Below are 18,779 nucleotides of genomic sequence, written 5' to 3'. Positions count from 1 at the left end.
TTTTTTGCGATTTTATGTACAGCAATTAAAGAGCACGTGTAGTCTGATGATCTCCCAAACGAGGGAGACGAAGCGTGTTTCCCAAGCTTGTAAGACTTTTACACTCCTCTCTGTCTGTTTCTTTTCACCTCTTGCGGGTTTCCCATAAAATATTCCCACGTGATTAAAGAACAGGCGAAGGAACAGCATCATTGGTGGAGGCACAGTACGCGGCTGGAGGCTGATGGCGGTGGCGAAAGCGCTGCTGTGCGTGATCAGTGGGGGGAGGGCCCGGATGCTGATAAGGGGCTGGCACTGCGCCAAGATGCATCCGCTGCAAGTCTGAGCTCCGCACTCCGAAAGACGAGGGAATTGGAAAATTTTCTGAAAAGCAGAGAGCTGAGGAGAGAGAGAGGAAGAGAGAGAGAGAGGGAAGGAGAGAGGGAGGGAGGGAGGGAGAGGGGGGGAGAGAGAGAAGGAGGCTGAACAAGTACTGACCATACTCGAGAAAAATAATCATACAATGCCGTGACCACTGAGGAGAGTGAGAGGGGGAGAAGGAGAGGGAGGGAGGGAAGGAGGCTGCACAAGTAGTGGTCACACTCGAGAAAATTACTAATACAATGCTGTGACAGCTGAGGGGAGGGAGAGGGCGAGAGAGGGAGGGAGGGAAGGAGGCTGCACAAGTACTGGCCAAGCTCGAGAACAAGCTGCTGTTACTGTAATTATTGGGACTGTAGACAACAGGAGTGTGTAGAAGAGACATGAAAAGGAGTAGGACCAACGGGGAAAGGATTAATAATGAGCAGCGTTCTGAGGGCCTAATAACTGAATAGTAGCCCTGTAGGGCAGTGAATATTCAGGCACTTGTAAGAGGAGTGGAAAGATGAGCGTATAATTGAGAAGGACAATCACAGTGTGGAAAAAATAAATATGCGGGTCATGATGAAACGGGAGTATTATTTTGTTGAAATCCTAATAAAGGCAGCACATAAACTAGTCTCCAAATCTCGGCGGGACGTTTTAAATTGCCAACTTCTCAACTCTGTCGGCTGCCTGTAGCCAGAAGGTAAAGCCAGTAGGGCTCCCTCCAAAGGTGCCCGTCGCATGCAGCATCGAATTGTTTACGCACAGTCACCCGATGTCCTGCCAAGCATCTGCCTTGATTTAATGCTTTTCTGACTGAATTTAATTTTTCCAAAGATGATTTGTTAATTCAGAGTGAAAGTAAACAGTTCCGACCTTGTTACGTCCATCCGCTCTGGCAACACTGAAACACAGACCGGTAGTAACTCAACCTCTGAGGTGTATAAGACTTTAACCAAAGGGTGTTACATTAACAGTATTGTAAACACCGTCCAAATTACAAAAGCGCTGCCGCTGTACCTCATCATGAAGCCAACATATTGTAAAGCTGCCTCCAGATAACATGAACTCCTGCCAGGCTACTTGAAAGTGCCCCATAGGGGGCGCCCTCCTGCTGCAGGGACTGAGCCGGTGGACCGGAAGCGGCTGCGTCTGCACACTCAGAATGTAGCGCAGACAATGCTGCTTTGCAGAGACGCGTGACTTCATTTCATTTTCAGGCAACTTCTACCCGAAAGTATTGATTATATGGTGAAATAGTGTTAGGACTACCGATACTGATTGACCCTATCGGCCACTGACTGATGACACGTGTGGCATTACATTTGCCTTTCCAAGATGCAGAGGCTAATATTGGAGCTGTAAATAAACACGACAAGGACATGATTTAAAGCCGTCAGCTGAGCGCATTGGGAAAGCCAACCAAGCCGTGCCCGGGAGAAGCCCACAGCCCCGCAGCCCCGCAGAGGCAAGTTTGGACTGACATTGTGTGCTGGGCAAATCACTTCATCTCCTTGTGCGAAAATGAATGTGTCCAATCTGTAACGAAACTGGTGCTCATGTGAAGCGCTCTAATACCTGAGATCTTCGGGTCTAATTTGCGCTGTATAAAACAAAAAAATAAATAATAATAAAATATAGAAGATTAGGGCACCCCAGGCCCCCGCAGGTCTGTGGCAGCTTCAGTAGGTTGTTTGAAATGCAAGGCTGTTACCCTTCTAGGTGAAAGTTCGGAGATTCCTCTGCATAGACTTGATGTCGTCTACTGGGATGGGGTAGGGAAGGACTGGAATAAATACTGCAAATGCGGGAGAATATTTACCTTCACTATGTTTATACGCCCCAACCAGGGGGTATGAAGAGGCCTCCATCTCCGCAGATCCTCAGAAATGGCCTTGAGCAGCGGCATCCTGTTGGCTCAGAGCCAGGTTCGCAGAGAGGGAGTAATGGTGAGACCAAGGTACTGTAGGGCATGTGAGAACTACCGGAAGGGGTTGAGCTCCACCGGTGCCGGAGCTGTGGCAGCGTGGTAGTCAGATTAAGTGTGTGAGATTTCATCATATTTTTACCCAAAACCACTCCAAACGCACATAGGCACAGGACCCTGCGGGGAGAGAAGCCCCCAGCTCTATTAGTGCCAGCAACAGGTCATCAGCAAATAACAGGGTCTTGTGTTGTTGACCCCCAAAGGGAATACCCACTATAAGTCAGTCCTGCTAACGGTCGGATGGCAAGGGGCTCCACCACAAGGGCGAAAAGCAGGACGGACAAGGGTCACCCCTGTCAGATGCCCCTATGGAAGACCCAGGATCGAGGGACCAGTCCATTCACCCAGATGGCAGTCGTAGGGGTGATGGAAGAGGCCATGATTCTGCCGATCATTGTTGTGCTCAGAACAATCTTGTGTAAAACTGCACTTAAGAGGCCCAGCTGACCCGGTCGAACGCCTTCTACATATCGAGGGAGAGAAGGTAGGCTGGGATGTCGTGAGCCCTGACTTTCTCAACCAGGTGTGCAAGGCGCCTAATATTATCTGTTTAATAAAGCTAGCCTGATTGGGATCAATCAGCCCCGGCAGCATGTGTCCCAGACGATTAGCCAGCAACTTGGTATAGAGCTTGGCATCTGTGTTCAATAGGGTGATCGGCTGATAAGAGGCACAGAGGGTGGAGCCCTGCCCCGGTTTGGGAATGAGCTTTATCTTGGCCTCCGACATCATCGGCATAAGGCCTGAAGCATGTGTAAAAGTTGTAGTGGTCAAGCAGGTGTTGTTTTAAGTGGGGGAAGAATAGCTTGTAGAAAGAGACCAGTAGGCCATCCAGTCCCAGATTGTTTCCCACTGGAACCCCTTTTGCGCACAGATTAGCTCGGTCGCTTTGAAAGGGCCCTCTACCTTGGAGTGACCAGGGGGTCCAGAGGAGGCCTAGGACAGTTGCGAAGGTAAGAGTCAATGGCAGCTGGGTCATCGCCTTGATTGGAATAGAGTTTTTGATAGTAGTCCTGAAACGCCTCTTGCTTATCCAGTTCCTGCACGGCCCGAGTGGATTCCGTCACCCGCAACTTTGAGATGTGGGAACAAGCATATTGCACCCACAGTCTATGGCCCAAAAGGGCGCCGATCTTATCGCCCCCTTCATAATTCTTTTGTTTAAGGGCTAAAAGGGATCTCTCCATCTTGTTGACTGGGTGTGCCTTTAGCTTGCCTCATTTGCCACGTGCTGTGGGGTGCTGCTTATACGCTTGCTCGAAAGAGCGGATTTCCACTGTAAGGTTGGCTACAGACAAGTGGGATACCTGCATTCTGGCATATAGATATGGAAGAGATGACACTCCGGAAAGTGGCCTACAAGCCATCTCGGAGCACCGGGGGGAAGTTTCTGGCAGGGCATTGAGCTCAAAATATTCAGCGTTTGCCTCTTTAATCAAGGCAATGTCCACCGGGCCACGCAGGATCTGAGGATGCAGGTGCCAGCGAGCGGGACCTTGCATGAATAACCTTGCACAGGACCCACATGAGCTCAACACGTGCGTTATCCGAAATAGAGATGTCTGAGATATGAGCTGTCTCCAGACCCTGCAGGTGGGAATGTGTAAGGAAAATATAGTCAAGCCACGAGTAAGACAGGTGAACATTGGAATAAAAGGAATAGTCCCTTGCGTCCGGGTGTAGGTAATGCCATGCACCAACCAGGCCTGCATCCTCAAGCTCCCGGTGGAGCTGTCCGGACAAGGCTCCCAGGCCCTGAAAGATTGAGCTGTTCCTGCCCAATTTGGGGTCTCAGACAAGACAGAATTCATTGCCCACTATGAGGTCCCCTCTGGCTGAACCCATCTGGTCCTTGAGAACCCCACACAGGAATGCGTATTGTGCTTGATTTGAGGCATATAAGTTAGGGAGGTTCAAAGCAGCTGGTCCCCATCTCTACCATCAGGGTTAGGAACCATGCTCCTGGATCCGGGGAGGCCTTCCGTAGTCTGGAGTAGAAGACTTTCTTTAGGAGAATAGCCACCCCCACAGTTTTGGAGTCAGCATAAGCCCAGTGTTGGGAAGGGTATCGAAGGTGGCCCATACGATGGCAGTCCTCCCTCAGCAGGTGCGTTTCCTGAAGTAAAATAATATTGGCGTCCTGCTGGGGGAGGTAATGGCATATTTGCTTTCTCTTATTAGTGGAATTGAGGCCCTTTCTTAGGGATAAGAGTTGCATATTGTTTAGGGAGTCCATGGTCGAAAGGAGGTGAGCTGTGCCATTGAAGAGAACGGTATGGCCCCACGGGGTCCGTCCAGGGTACGCCCAAATAACCAGCCCACTCCCAGGTCTCTGAAGGCACGCACCTGGTAGGAGGTGTGAAAGGAGAGCTAAATCAAGGTGAAATAGGTGGGTCAACTGGGCCCAATGGTACAAGCTTCTCCATCAATAGATAGGCAGCAAGGCCTATCCTTCCCTATAGAGCCATCACTCTTGACCGAGCAAAGCCTTGGAAGGGTGGGGGAAGTGGTGACCAGGATTACGATTTACCCACCCAACCCCATGTGTTAAGGCGTAGTAGGATATGACAATGATGTGTACGAGTAGTGTGTCTGACAAGTTAAGAAATGTATACAAATGTCCAGCTCCGAGTCAGTGGACCCTGCCTCGGTGGGTGTCCACAAGCGTTCCTGCTCCATGTTTTGAAAATGCAAAATAATGTCTTCTTTGACTGCGTGCAGGGCCTTGGCTTTGGAGAGGCGATCCGGGCCTTGGCCTCGCACTGTCTGCCAGACAGGGTACCAGCCATCAGGCCTTTCAGGAGGGGGGGCTAAGGCTCTCGGCCAGGCAGTTCGGCAGGCAGACCCAAGAGTCATTTGGCCTCCACAGGCGATTGTACAAGTCAATGCTTGCCAATCCATTGAAAAAAGAGACCAAAGAAATGGGCCCATTGATGCTTGAGTCCTAGGTCTTGCAGTTTCTCGGTCACTGCTCTAAAGTCTCGCCTCTTTTTGAGTGCCAGCAGTGAGAAGTCTTGAAATATCTGCACTGTGGAGCCACAGAAGACAATATCAGCTTTCCCCCTCACAGGTCGCCGGACGGACTCTTTCTCCTAAAAGACGTGGACCCTTCTAAGGATGTAGGAGGCGCGTCAAAGCGGCCAGCCGGAGCCTTGACCCGGTGGGCTCTGTTTAAGATGAGGGGCTGTCCCCCCCACCGTGGATGGCCCACAGCAGGTCCCCTGTGAAACACAAGATGTCCTCTCCCTCTGCTCCCCGGGGATCCCCTGAATACTGAGGTTGTTCCGGCGGCAGTGATTCTCAAGGTCCTCTTGCTTGGCCTATAGTTGGATCTGCTGCTCTTCTAGAGTAACCATATGCCACCAAAACAGGTCCTGATCATCTGCTCGCAAGCCCATGGTGCATTCAAGGTAGTCTGCTGGATGTCATTGAAGAACGTTTCCATGTAATCCTGTGTGATGGGGATAGGGGTAGTTGCCACTGGGGACTGTGATGAGGACTCACCTTTGCCTCCCCTATCGGCAGGGGAGGTTTCGGCCCAGATGGAGGCAACCAAAGTGTCTTTGGAGGTCCTGCCTCTGGGTATGGCAAGGGGGAGGGGTGCCACAGTCAATCAAGTCCCCCACACCATGGGTGTGTGGGTTTTCTCTGGCACCCGCAGCCGTGGAGTGGGGCAAGCCCTTCCAAGACCACAGTGGTAGGCCAGGTATGCAAGCTAGAAGGAGAAGGGGGGACCCAAGTAAATGCGGGCTCAGAGGGTAACAAGTCTGCACCCCAGGACACCAGTAGCACACCAGCATAAGAAGCGTTGCCAGGGATTCTCCCGCAACAGGAGCAGGCATTCTTTTCTCAAGGCTACTCTGGGATACACAGACAGTCTGAGGGTCAGGGCTTCCCTAGGCCCTCAAACACAGTCCTCCCTGTGCCAGTCTCAGGGCTGTCACCGCAAGGGCTCGCACACCGGAGTTGGTGGGCTATCCAGTTGTGCCTCCTGCGTATAGGTGTCCACTGCAGCGCCGAAAGGAGGAGGCTGCTCGAGCTCAGGCCACGCTTGCGGTCTATGGTGATAAGGCTCTCCACTAGGCCACTCCCGGACACCAAGAGGAGGACCAACTGGCAGAGGTATCAAAACCGAGCTCTGGACCCCCATTCTCCTCCCAGTCTCCCAACACCATGCACCCTTCAAACTCAGGATGCCCTCCCTGGGATTGCTGTAGTATTTATGTGTTTTCTGGCCCCCCTCAGTGCACCTGAAGTTGGCAAGCAGATCACACCAGACCCAACCGCATGTCCCTGTCACAGCGTCTGGTGAGGTTCCTGGGCTGAATGCATGATAGGCTGTTATTTCTCTGCTTCGCGTCTGCACATTTGCTGTCTTTGTTTAAAAAAAGGCGGGGCACCGTCACCAACCAGGCTGCAGTGAGCAATTATATCCAGTGGAGCCTTCGCGTCTGACAGAGTCTCTGGGGCTAGCACCAACTGGAGCCCATAACCCCCAGTCGCGGACTTCCCAGCGATGCGCATTACCTTGGGCTCAGAGGGGGGGTCCGCCTCATCAGTTCACCCACTCACGTAGACGCTGGGTCCCCCAAGCATACAGCCACTCACCGCAGGGGGGCCGTGTCGTAACGCTGACCGCTAGGTGCTCTCAGAAGTACCTGCGGCCCAAGGAAGGTCAGGCACGGGGCTGCGGATGCTGGTGCTGGCGACAGCCCACACCTCTAGTAGGGCCCCCCGCAGTCATGTTTCAACAAACCTGGCACACAGGTGAGGATTGGGGTCCCAACATAGCAGCTGCTACACGCTGGTTGGCTGCATTGGATCACCGGTGGCACGGCACTCGTAATGCCTATGGCAGCCTGCAGGTTATCAGGTTATCAGGTTCGTGGGTTGCCGGTACCGTCCCTGGTGTCAGTCCACATCACTATTCAGTGGCTCCCACCTCGGCCGCAGATCAGTCAGAGCTGCATCGTAGGCTCCCCAGGTTGCCCACTCAGGGCTCACAGGACCAGCATTTAATCTGAGCCAGTGGTTTCCGGTGCTCAGCACTGGCACTTAATCATCAACACTGCTGCTTTCTCATGAGCAGCAGGTAAGGGCACATTAACTTACAGGGAGATTAAGTGATTTGATCACAGAATTTTGAGCCGACGTCAAGATTCGAACCTGGTTTCCCAGCTCCAAAGTCGCAGCTCTGGCCATTACGCCCCCCCCTGCTTTCATGGTTAGTAGTTGGTTCTGTTTTAGGCGACGCTTACAGGAAAAATGGGCTGGTGCAAGCTGACTCCTGACGAAAGCCCAGCCACTTATTTGTTTTACAAATTAACCACTGCACGGACCCATCTTCAGCCCAATGCGGACTTTCGCCCCAAAATGGCAGCTGTTCCTGGGCTCGCGGGCTTGGGAGTGAGTCAGGCTGTTGCAATGATTTTACGAGACATCCAGTCCTAATGCTCGCTCATCAATGCCGCAGGCAAATTCCCCTCTTGGGGCCGCTCGATAGGCCAAGGATGGGGCATCGTGTCCCGCTGTAAATTGCTGAAGGGGCCACGTGAGCGCGGAGCTTGGATGAACAGCGTCCTACTCAATTTCCAGTCAGGCTACCCCCCCCCCCCCTTGCTACATGCACTGAAATCAATGCGCAGTATTTAATGGCGATCTGTATGTTAAAGAAAGAGGTCACTTCAATGATCCAGCCAAAACAAACAACAATCTTCCATTCACCCTCAGAAAATGCACTTCATGATACTTTTGGAATATAAAACAGTGCAAACAAAATTGTGTGCACATGCCAATCAATGTGTGAACATTTTTAACAAAAAGACACACATATACATATATACATTGAGATATATATATTTATATGTATCTCACCCGGACGAAGGCCTCAGGCCGAAACGCGTAGGTCATTTTTTCGTCTCCATTTGCACCAATTGCACTTTGCATTTCTATATCCATGAAAACAATGGGAAGAAAATAAAAAAATAAAAAGACTTTTACAAGCTACTAACCTGTCGTAAGTTCGCTGCTTCGAGTGCTGCCTTTTTGTGTCCTTCAGTGATGGCGGGGAAACGTGTGTGAAGGTAGACACGGAATATCTTTTTCCTATATATATTTATTTATATTTATATACATATCAAACAAACAATCCTGGTCCCGTTTGCTTGTACAGAACAGGTACGGACTCATAAATTGCTGGTGCCAAAACTTGAGTTTATTTAATCACAAAGTGCTGTACATCATGATGCGTTTCGGCCACTACTGTGACCTTGATCACATATATATTAAAGCTAAAAAAAAAAGGCAAGGAGCACTCACAGGACATTCATGATTTATTCCGAGCACATGCATTTCGGCCTTCTGCCTTCTTCAGTGCTCATTCAAACTTTATTGAGAGTAACACATGTTTAAACTGCTGCAAAGATAATTTAATTGGTGCAACTTTAATAAACTAACAAGCCACAAAGGACTGTCAAAATTCTTGGTAAAATGCCGGTATTTATGGCAGCCATGTTAGCATGTATATTTACTGCTTACACCAGATGGAAAACATTTATTTTTTCCTTCCATTTAAAGTTTTTAAGTCTCTCATAGACAATGCAATATTAAATCTTGCATATGATAAAAAACCGAAATGCTCAGAATGTAGCTTACATGCAGGCAAATCCACACTGTCCTTTGTGAGATAACAGCCATCTTAGCCCCAAACAAAGTGCCTGGTGTCCCTTGCCACTATATATATGACACACAGAATGAGTCGACCAATGGATCCTCATCAGATCATGGAACAAACCTGGTAAGTTTTGGAACAAACCTGGTAAGTAAAGGCAAGTCACAGGTTTATTCAATTTTTTTTACAAAGACTTCCAATGAAGGTCCCATAACTTTGTAAAACAAAGGTGGTACACGCTACACAAGTGGATTGCTCTGTGGTCAGCAGAAAGGAAGAAGATGGTCTTGAACTATAACAACAATGTAAACTTTTTGGACTGAGCAAGCTAATCACCACTTTCTCATCTTGGCAGCTAAGATGTGAAACAGAGGCTCGAAATTTCAGTGCGGACACTTTCTTAAAGCATGCTTAGCATGAGCAACAAAAAAAACATGGCTGCAGCAGTTACAGACAGAAGACAATAACACATCACGGATCACTAAAGGATTCATTTCTATTTCCATATCAGATTCAAAGAATTCCAAGCACAATAATCAGATTTTCAATCCTGTTCTTCACAATCATCTAACATTTTCAGAGGGTAAGATAAAGAGGTACAGTTTCCTCTGATAAGACTGTAAATGAAGGTCAAAGACAATAATGTAAATCAGAACATAGACAACAAAGATGACCAGCCTAATTTCAAGAATCTTCATTCCCCAAGATCCATCTGTACAATTCAGCCAAGACCAAAAACTCCTCTTTTCAAAACCCATCAAATCACCCACAGCATGGGATTTGGCGGCCAAAACAAAACCAGGAGGAATCTAATTTCATAAGATCACAGTTCTTTGAGATTCCACTTAATCAGAGATCAACTGAAGACCAAATCCATTTGCGTTCCCTGCCTCCTTCAAGGCGTGGGCCAGTTGGGATTTGTACGTTATCTGTTCCAATCCATAATGAAATGAGCCATCTCAGAGACTTGCGTCGCCTTTTATGAGAGGACAGAGTGTGTCTTGCGGCTGGTAGAACATAAGCGGTAACAAGATCCAGGCCAGTCTTTTGGTAACCAGGCCTAGGCCAGGTTACTACACACAACAATTGCCCCTCACTGATCACCGGTGCAGCTACAGGTATAGAGTACCCCTGGTAGGAGTTCGAAGACTTAGCTGTAATTTCAGCACCAGGGCGAGCAGGGTGGTAAAAATCACAAGCAATTGTCCAATTGGAATGTGGAATAGAGCACTCCCGAAGTATACAGTGTAGCTGATTTTGATCGTGATTCAACTGAGTGGTTGGTGCAGGGTTGGTAACCCTTCTGAACTCAAGGGTATGTATTGATTGGCGAAGCGGTATTTCCCTTGGGAGTAACGTCCCCAACCTTGCATTCGTGAGAGGATTTCAATAAAGTTCTTCACAATGTTATTCAATATGTTTTTTTTTCCGTTTATAACCAATTGCCCCAGAATTCTCTTCATAAACAATTGGTAATGTACAAACATGCATCGTTAACCGAAACTCACACATAAGTACATACAATCTAACAACCGGTATCACAGACAGGTCTTCTGTTCCCGCATTTTCTGTTCCCGCATTTATCTACGAAATGTTTGACATGCTGACAATAATTTACAGAGTTTAGATATTTTTCTGTTACCCTTGTACTTTCAGAAAAAGTCCCCTGAAGAAGGGCAATGCCCGAAATGCATTGGGCTCACATCGATACTATGACATCAATAGTACGAAATTAATTCAAAACAATGGAAACATTGAATATGAGATTATCATTGTTGAAAATTACCAAATAAAGAAAAAACATATTGAATAACATTGTGAAGAACTTTATTGAAATCCTCTCACGAGTGCAAGGTTGGGGACATTACTCCCAAGGGAAATACCGCTTCGCCAATGGTAAAAATCACACTCATTATGGTCTGTAAAAGAGCCTGCCTTTTCTGTTTTCCCAGCCCAATCCATAAGCAGCGCACGCAAGATGAACAGCAATGGTTGATATTTGATGATGAGGAAAACACAAGCATCTACTATTAAAGGGAATTCTGACCATGGCAATGTCACATCCAGAAGAATAGCATTCACACATGCATCAGTCGGTAGGTGGCCACAAATTCTGCACGAAGAGAAATATGGGTCCGATAGGACTGCTTCAGGAAATGCAGAAAAGTATTTTCACAATAGAGTGAGTCCTGGTTTTAGAAGTGCCAGCAGGCTTACCCCTGTTGATACCTTCATGTCTGCCGCCTTGCTCTTCCAAGCAAAGTCCCATGGTAAGCCGACTAGCACGGCTTTCGGTGAGCCATCCAGATCCATTGAGGGTTCAGGAAGCTAGGAAGGTTCCCATCAGCGAGATCACAGGCCATAGTCCTGCGCAGGAGGAGGGGCTGTATCACAATGGGGTCTGTGTAGCAGAGCAGCACTATCTGGAGCACTTCTAGGTGTTGGAGCAGAGGCACAGCCATCTCCTTGTGTGAGAGCAGTCTATGCGGCAGGAGTCTGTGTGGCAGGTGCAGAATCCTGTGACTGACCGGAACAGGTGTAGAGGTAACTTGGTCAATAGGTCGATGCAAGGATCCAAGCTGGTGGTCCACAGCACTTTACAGTGGTGTTCCTGGCAAGCAGGATCTTTTAGGGACCTCCCCAATGGGTTTGAATTGCTGATTTCTGCTCTTGAATCTTCAATTGCACCCAGTATCCAGGCTACCGGTCATAACAGACTCCAGCTGGGCATGTCAGCATGGCATCTTGAATCTTGAAGTTGTTCAGACAGCGAATCAGTTGTTAGCAATACTGCAGAGTCACATCACCATTCAGGTAAAAACAAAGTAAAGCTGGAAACATCAGAAAGATGGATGGAAGTATCGTTGGGTGTCCCGTTATAATTTCATAGGGTCTCCGTTTCATCTTTTGATTGGGAGTGGCTCGAATTTACAGAAGTGCCTAAGGGAGGATGTCAGGCCCCATAAGCCCTGTTTCACTACTTGGCTATCTTGTTTTATACAGTCCCATTAAACCTTTCTACTCTCTGTGAAGACTCTGGATGGTATGTACATTGAAAGCTTGGTTTGTGTCCTAAATCCTTACATAGTTCTTGAACCACAGTCGACACAACGTGAGTACCCTTGTCACTCTCTATCCAAATAGGAATTTCAAACTTATGGGTAAAATCTCTGATCAGTTTCTTGGCTTACAGGGGTTACATCAGCTCAAGAACATGGGTAGTCTTCATCCAGAAAACATGCATACTAGAGCAAGACAAAAGAACAACATTGCGGAGTTTGAATACAATCAATGTGGATGTGGACAAAGGGTCTCGATGGAGATGGGTGGGGAGAGGGGGTATTTTTGAGACCGTTTCTTAGGTTGTAGACTTGGCAAGTGGCACAGGAATTACAACACTGCTTGTTGGGCAATAGAAGGTAAGAATGGAACAAACCGGGGGGTACTTGTGTCATGAATCATGCTGTCTCTGAAAACGTGGGCAACACTATGGTGCAATCAGGCAAAGTTCAGGCATACCAATCTCCCTAGTTCATCTCTGCACACTCCATCATGTCCCTTCATAGTCCTATGTTAACCAAACACTCTTCTTTATCAAGGGCACAGTCTTGTAATTCAGCAAGATCCTTTATGGTGGGCACAAGGGCTCAACAGTAGGTGATAGAAACAAGGAGACCACAAAACTAGGAGACAAAGCAGCTCTTTTGGCGAGCTGATCAGCAATGTATTCCATCTCGATAGCTCATCTTGTGCAGACTGATGAGCCGCACATTTAGCAATAGCAATTTTAGATGGCGTTGAAGGAGAACCAAGCAAACCTGCACGTAGGAGCAATTTTTGACAGAGACTCCAGCAGAGGCGAGGACCCCCCCTGCACCCAGAAATGTCCAAAGTTGTGGGTGACCCCGAAGGCATATTTGACAGTTATTCTGGACTCCATTATATTTAGGATCTATCAATTGATTATTAAGGTTATTTGAACGATCAATATTAAGGTTTCCTTCATCAAACAATCCTGTTTATCCTTATGTGTAGTGCACGTAACCACGACTCTAATGTACCCATACATGCCACTTCCATACTGGTGGGACTTTCTCTAGTTTTGATTCATTGGGCCCCAATTTCTCACTGTTCTCTTATTCACAACTAGGTATGCGGGTGTCTGCCAGCCTTCTGCCGCAGCTCCTCCCGCGGAGGAGGTGGACAGAAGGATAGGAACAGCAGCACTGGCTCTAACAGCTCTACACATCAGTTCTCATGGAGGGATGTAGGAGAGTTCTGTCCCATCTGTACACTGGCTTTCCATGCTTTTAAAGACCCTAAATCACAGAATTTTGGGTCTCCCTGGGGTTTGGAGCTGCTAGATTAATGCGCCTCTTTCATTCATTCATGCATCCATCCACTTGGGTCTGTGCTAATGGTTCCAGGCACTCATCGCTCTCCCCCTCTTTGTGATATTCTAGAGCAGAGGTCTTCAAACCTTTTGATGCCGAGACCCCCCTGTCAAAATGTTTTAGGCGTTAGGACCCTCCTCCTGACAAATGTCTAGAACTTGGTACTCCTCAACATTGACAACTATCGACAACCATAAACGCCCCCAATTCCCACAGCAAATCATTTTTACAGTGGGGAAATATTATTAAACAGTGTTTATCAAATGAAAGATCAGTGAGCGTGGGGGCGTGGTCAAAGGTGTGGCTAAAAACAAAAGGCCTCATTTATGAGGAATTGGCCTTGGGCAGCGCCACAAGTCTTCTTGCTGCGCTGCCGTATGCCAATGTGGAAGGGCATCTTATTTATGAAATATGGTGCATTCCTGTCCTTTCCCACTGCGTTGGCGCACAAATTGCTGCCTAGTGCCAATGCAGGCAGAATTATTTTTGTGCAGGAAGGTGCCCAGAGAGGGTTTTTCCACTTTCTAGGTGAGCTGCAGAATGCAGCACACATGGAAAGAGGGGAAAATACGAGGAGACATCAAAACATTTCTCCTCATTACCCCTGCTGTTGGGAAGTGTAAGGTTTTGGCGCTGCCCCAGGTTTACATGGTTTGGTAAATCTGGGGCAGTGTCAAAATCCATGGGTGTTGCGTGGGAACACCCACCGCAATGCCCATGGAACTCCTACTTGACAGACTGAGGCAAGGCAGCGACTTGCGCGCCGCTGTCTTACTCCATATGTATGAGGGCACTCATAGCCATGCAAGGTGACTTTGCGTCGCCTCATAGATACGATTGCGACAATTGTGCTGCTGGAGCTTAAAAGAAAATGATGCTCTTGTGGCACATTTGCATTTCATTCAGGCAAGCAGGCACCCTGGCACTAAGGATTGTTTCAGGCCCAGCCCAGCCTTTCACAGCACAGGAGACAATTAACTTCAGCTGCAGCATTTTAACCACCCTGTCTTGGTTTTCAAAAGGAAGAGTACATGTTTTAAATTTCAGGCAGAAGTGAGGCCTGGAAATGCGCGACCCCCTTCACAGGACTCCATGGCCCCCCGGGGGTCGCGCCCCACAGATTGAAGACCTCTGTTCTAGAGGTTCCTGATTATACACACACTTCTAACTCTTAAACTCCCATGATTTCCCCCTTATCTACACAGACTGGCTTACCCATTGTCACCTGGCCAGATTACAATTTAGATTTCAGTACAAATCTCTATACAGTCCATAAACACAATCAACATCACGTGACCTAAATATCGAAGTGTGCTAGTATTGTCTGATGTGGTCAGTGAGTTAAGGGCCGGCCGTCCTCCACCCAACGTCTCCCCAGACAATCTCCTCCTTCTTGCCCTAGTTGTCCCTGGGGTTGTCTGCTCAAGCTTTGCTCCAGGCACTTCCTTCGTGGTGGTTGGTGACATTCAAAAATGGTTGGGTGATATGAACATACATTAGAAATAAACGTTAAATAAAATAACAATAAGTTTCACTTACCCAGTCCTACAGCACATCCTCGATCTTCTCCGGTCCCTGGCACCAGACTCTTCCGAATGTGAGGTCCAACAGCAAACTACCTTATCCAACCCAGACACTGCTCTCATGCTGTTAAGCAGCATGAGTGAAGCGTCTGGATTCGCTGGAGCAGACTCCCTCAGCACTCCGAAAGGCACTGGAGGTCTGTGCCTGCTCTCAAACCCAGCTGTCCTTGGTGAGATTTGAATTGCGCATGTCGGGCTGGCCGTAGTAAGATACCAGGCCAAACATGCCTGCACACTTAAAACTGAAGTGGCCACTCTTCATTGATGCCAATCAGCAGCAATGGTGCACTGGCACTGCCCTCGCACTCCATTCAGCAGAGAGTAAAACAATAAAATGATAATAAAATCATGTATTACCATTTTATTTTTCACTCTTTCTGCAGCAGTGCATGTGTGTGGGGGGGTGACTCTCCTATGGAGGAACCGCGGCTGCACTGTCCGCCACGTACGCACCACATTGCGCGCAAGCCAATTGAAGACTGAAAGGGTTGATTAACAAAAGAAAAATGAATTCTCTTTGATTCAGTGAATGACAGATTCGGTTGACCTTGGCTCTCTGAGCAGACCATACTGGAGCAAACTCTGTAAGCAAAGTAAAGGCACAAATTTATAGACCTCAGTATACAGACTTCTAGTGAACTGCGAAATAAAGCAAATACATCATTGATTAGGTCTGAGATCATGACAAAGGACAAAATTGACCTTCAGTTGTAACAAGAATGAAACCTTTTTGCCTGAGCAAGATGAATAACCCCTTCTCATCTTGGGAGTCACAGTGCTAAAGAGAGGCTCAAACACGACAGGCGGGCACTTGCTTTAGGCGAGGCTACCATGAGCAAGAACAGAGGGTTGCGGCAGACGCACTTACACTATCGCTAGTGGAATAACTCACATTTTACAATTGTGACACAATCATAATCATTTAGAAGCCCCTCCCACACTTCTAAATGCTTCTTGGACACCTCCACATTGCTGGATTTTGTGGTGGGGCTTGAAGAACAATGCCCATTTTCATTGCCATTTACCTGCAGGAGGCCATTCCAAGTGGCCCTACTTCAGATGCAAAGTTCAGGTGACCCATTAATCGCTGTAATTTACCTAACTCACATGTGTCCCTCCCTTTTAGTAGGGTTTGTGAAATTTATGTTATTTGCTTTTGGGTTATTATGTGAAATTTTGGCAAAATTGTGGGAAATTTTATGCAAGTACGCCAAAGGTAAGTCTACCATGAAGTTCTGTATTTTAGCATGCGATGCGTCATTGCATCAATTTTTAATGCAGGGACACATTTTGCACTAAAAAAAGTGCAAACATTTGCACGTGTTCCTTTATTCCAGTGCATTTGCGGTAAACTTTAAACGCGAAAGGCACATTCACGGTACATTTTTAACGTAATTATGCAACGTGGAGTAATGGCTTAATTTTTGGAAATTAACTCCAATTGGGTGATATTTTTATAGATGACGTTGTTGACAATGATTTTCTGCTGCCACGCTTTCTCATCAAAAAACCACTCCTTTTTTTGAGTTTTTTTCTATAGCACGAACTAGACTCGAGACATCGGGTATCAGAGCGCTTTACATAAGCACCAGTTTGGTTACATATGGACACATTCATTTTCTGTTAAGCACGGGGGGCCAGATTCACAGAACTAACTTAAGACAAAATCCTAAACTTGCTACTTTTGTTATTCACAGAAGGCATTTAGTAGTAGTATAGTTAGGATTTTGCCTTAAGTCTGTCTTAAGTCTGTCGTAAGTTTGTCTTAAGTTTGTCTTAAGTCTGTCTTAAGTTTGTCTTAAGTCTGTCTTAAGTCTGTCCTAAGTCTGTCTTTAGTCTGTCTTAAGTCTGTCTTAAGTCTGTCTTAAGTCTGTTCTACTACTTTTGGTATTCACAGAAGGTATTTAGTAGTAGTAAAGTTAGGATTTGTCTTAAGTTTGACTTAAGACAGACTTAAGACAGACTTAAGACAGTCTTAAGACAGTCTTAAGACAAACTTAAGACAGACTTAGAACAGACTTAAGACAGACTTAAGACAAACTTAAGACAGACTTAAGACAAAATCCTAACTTTACTACTACTAAATGCCTTCAGTGAATACCAAAAGTAGTAAGTTTAGGATTTTGTCTTAAGTTAGTTCTGTGAATCGGGCCTGGGGATATTAAGTGATTTGCCCAGAATCACAGGATGTTGAGCGTCGTTGCCGAGACTTGAACACGGTTCCCCAGCTTTGAGGTCGACCGCTCTAGCCATAAGCCTAAAGCAGTCCAAACCATTTGGTCCATACCATTTGTGTTGCAGCCATTTCCAGAACCTGTCATTGTGTGCTTTTCATCATAACTGTCTTTACACTACGGTTACTACCCCTGAGGAGGAGTTGAGGGACAGTCATGCATAAAAAATGCATTACTTATTGTCTGATATTACTTAAATCTACATTTTGGAAGCTTCATTTTATCCTAAAACTATTTGCACACGTTGTAGCAGTCTATCATATAATGTGTGTAAATCAATTATTAAAATAATGGCTTGCACATTCACAGTGCTTTCTGTCACAGGCTGGACCTCATAGCACTAAAAATACACAAGTCACTATTCTCCACTGTACAAATCAAGATTTAATTCTGTGTCTCTCTGGTTTCACACAGACCTCTGCAGTGCATTAATTAAAAGAGGTTTCATAAAGTACTATATAGTGCATTTCCCACTGAGTAACAACTTTTTAAATGTATTTTTCATTTAAGTTACCCATTATTTTATATTTAGCTACCTTATGGCGAAAGACCTAAAAGCGAACAAAATATTTTGGGGCTGATTTATGATAGGCTTGCACCGCCGGATCGCCTAATTTTTTGAAGCTTCGGCACCACAAGCGTCTCAATCATATCTATGAGGCAAGATAAAGTCACCCTGCGTGGCTTTGCGTGGCCTCATAGATATGTGGTAAGACAAAGCAGCGCAAGTCGCTGCGTCGCCGTGTCGCCTTACTCTATGTCAATGAGGCGTTTCATGGGCATTGCGGTGGGTGTTCCCACGCAACACCCATGGATTTTGGCGCTGCCTCAGATTTGGAAAACCAGGTAAACCTGAAGCAGCGCCAGAAGCGTATCCCTCCGCACAGCAGGCGTAGCAAGGAGAAATGTTTACATTTCTCCTTGTTTTTTCCTCTGTCGAAGTGTGCTGCATTCTGAATGAGGAAACTGCCTCTCAGGGTTGTTTTTGTGCAGGAAGGTGGCTATCCTGCACAAAAACAATCCTGCCTATGTTGGTGCTAGGCAGCAATTTGTACACCAACGCAGAGGAAGATGACAGGAATGCACCATATTTCATAGATAAGGTGCATTCCTGCCTTTTCACATTGGCGTAGGGCAGCGCATCAAGAAGACTTGCAGCGCTGCCCTACGCGAATGCCTCATAAATGAGGCACGTTGTTTTTAGCCACACCTTTGACCACGCCCCCATGCTCACTGACCTTTGGTTTGATAAATATTGTTTTATTTATTTCCCCATTGTAAAAATTATGTTCTGTGGGAATTGTGGGCATTTATGGTTGTCGATAGTTGCAGCGGCGGCCGGCTCAGGTAAGCGCGATGAGGCAGGGCAGGGGCAGGGCGGGGTGGGGGGGAAGTCGACAGATCACGGAATAGGTATAATTAAGTAAATAATACCTATTCCGTCTTCCATCGGCTTCCCCCGCCGCGCCCTGCGCTACCTCTCTTACCTGAGACGGCCACGGTTGGCAATGTTGAGGAGGACCAAGGGGCTAATTATGATGGCGGAAGGACCACCACCGCAGGGCC

The sequence above is a fragment of the Triturus cristatus genome, chromosome 11 (genome assembly GCF_964204655.1).
Source record: "Triturus cristatus chromosome 11, aTriCri1.1, whole genome shotgun sequence".
NCBI lineage: Eukaryota > Metazoa > Chordata > Amphibia > Caudata > Salamandridae > Triturus > Triturus cristatus.
The sequence above is the reverse complement of the archived record's forward strand: the minus strand, read 5'-3'. Positions refer to the sequence as shown.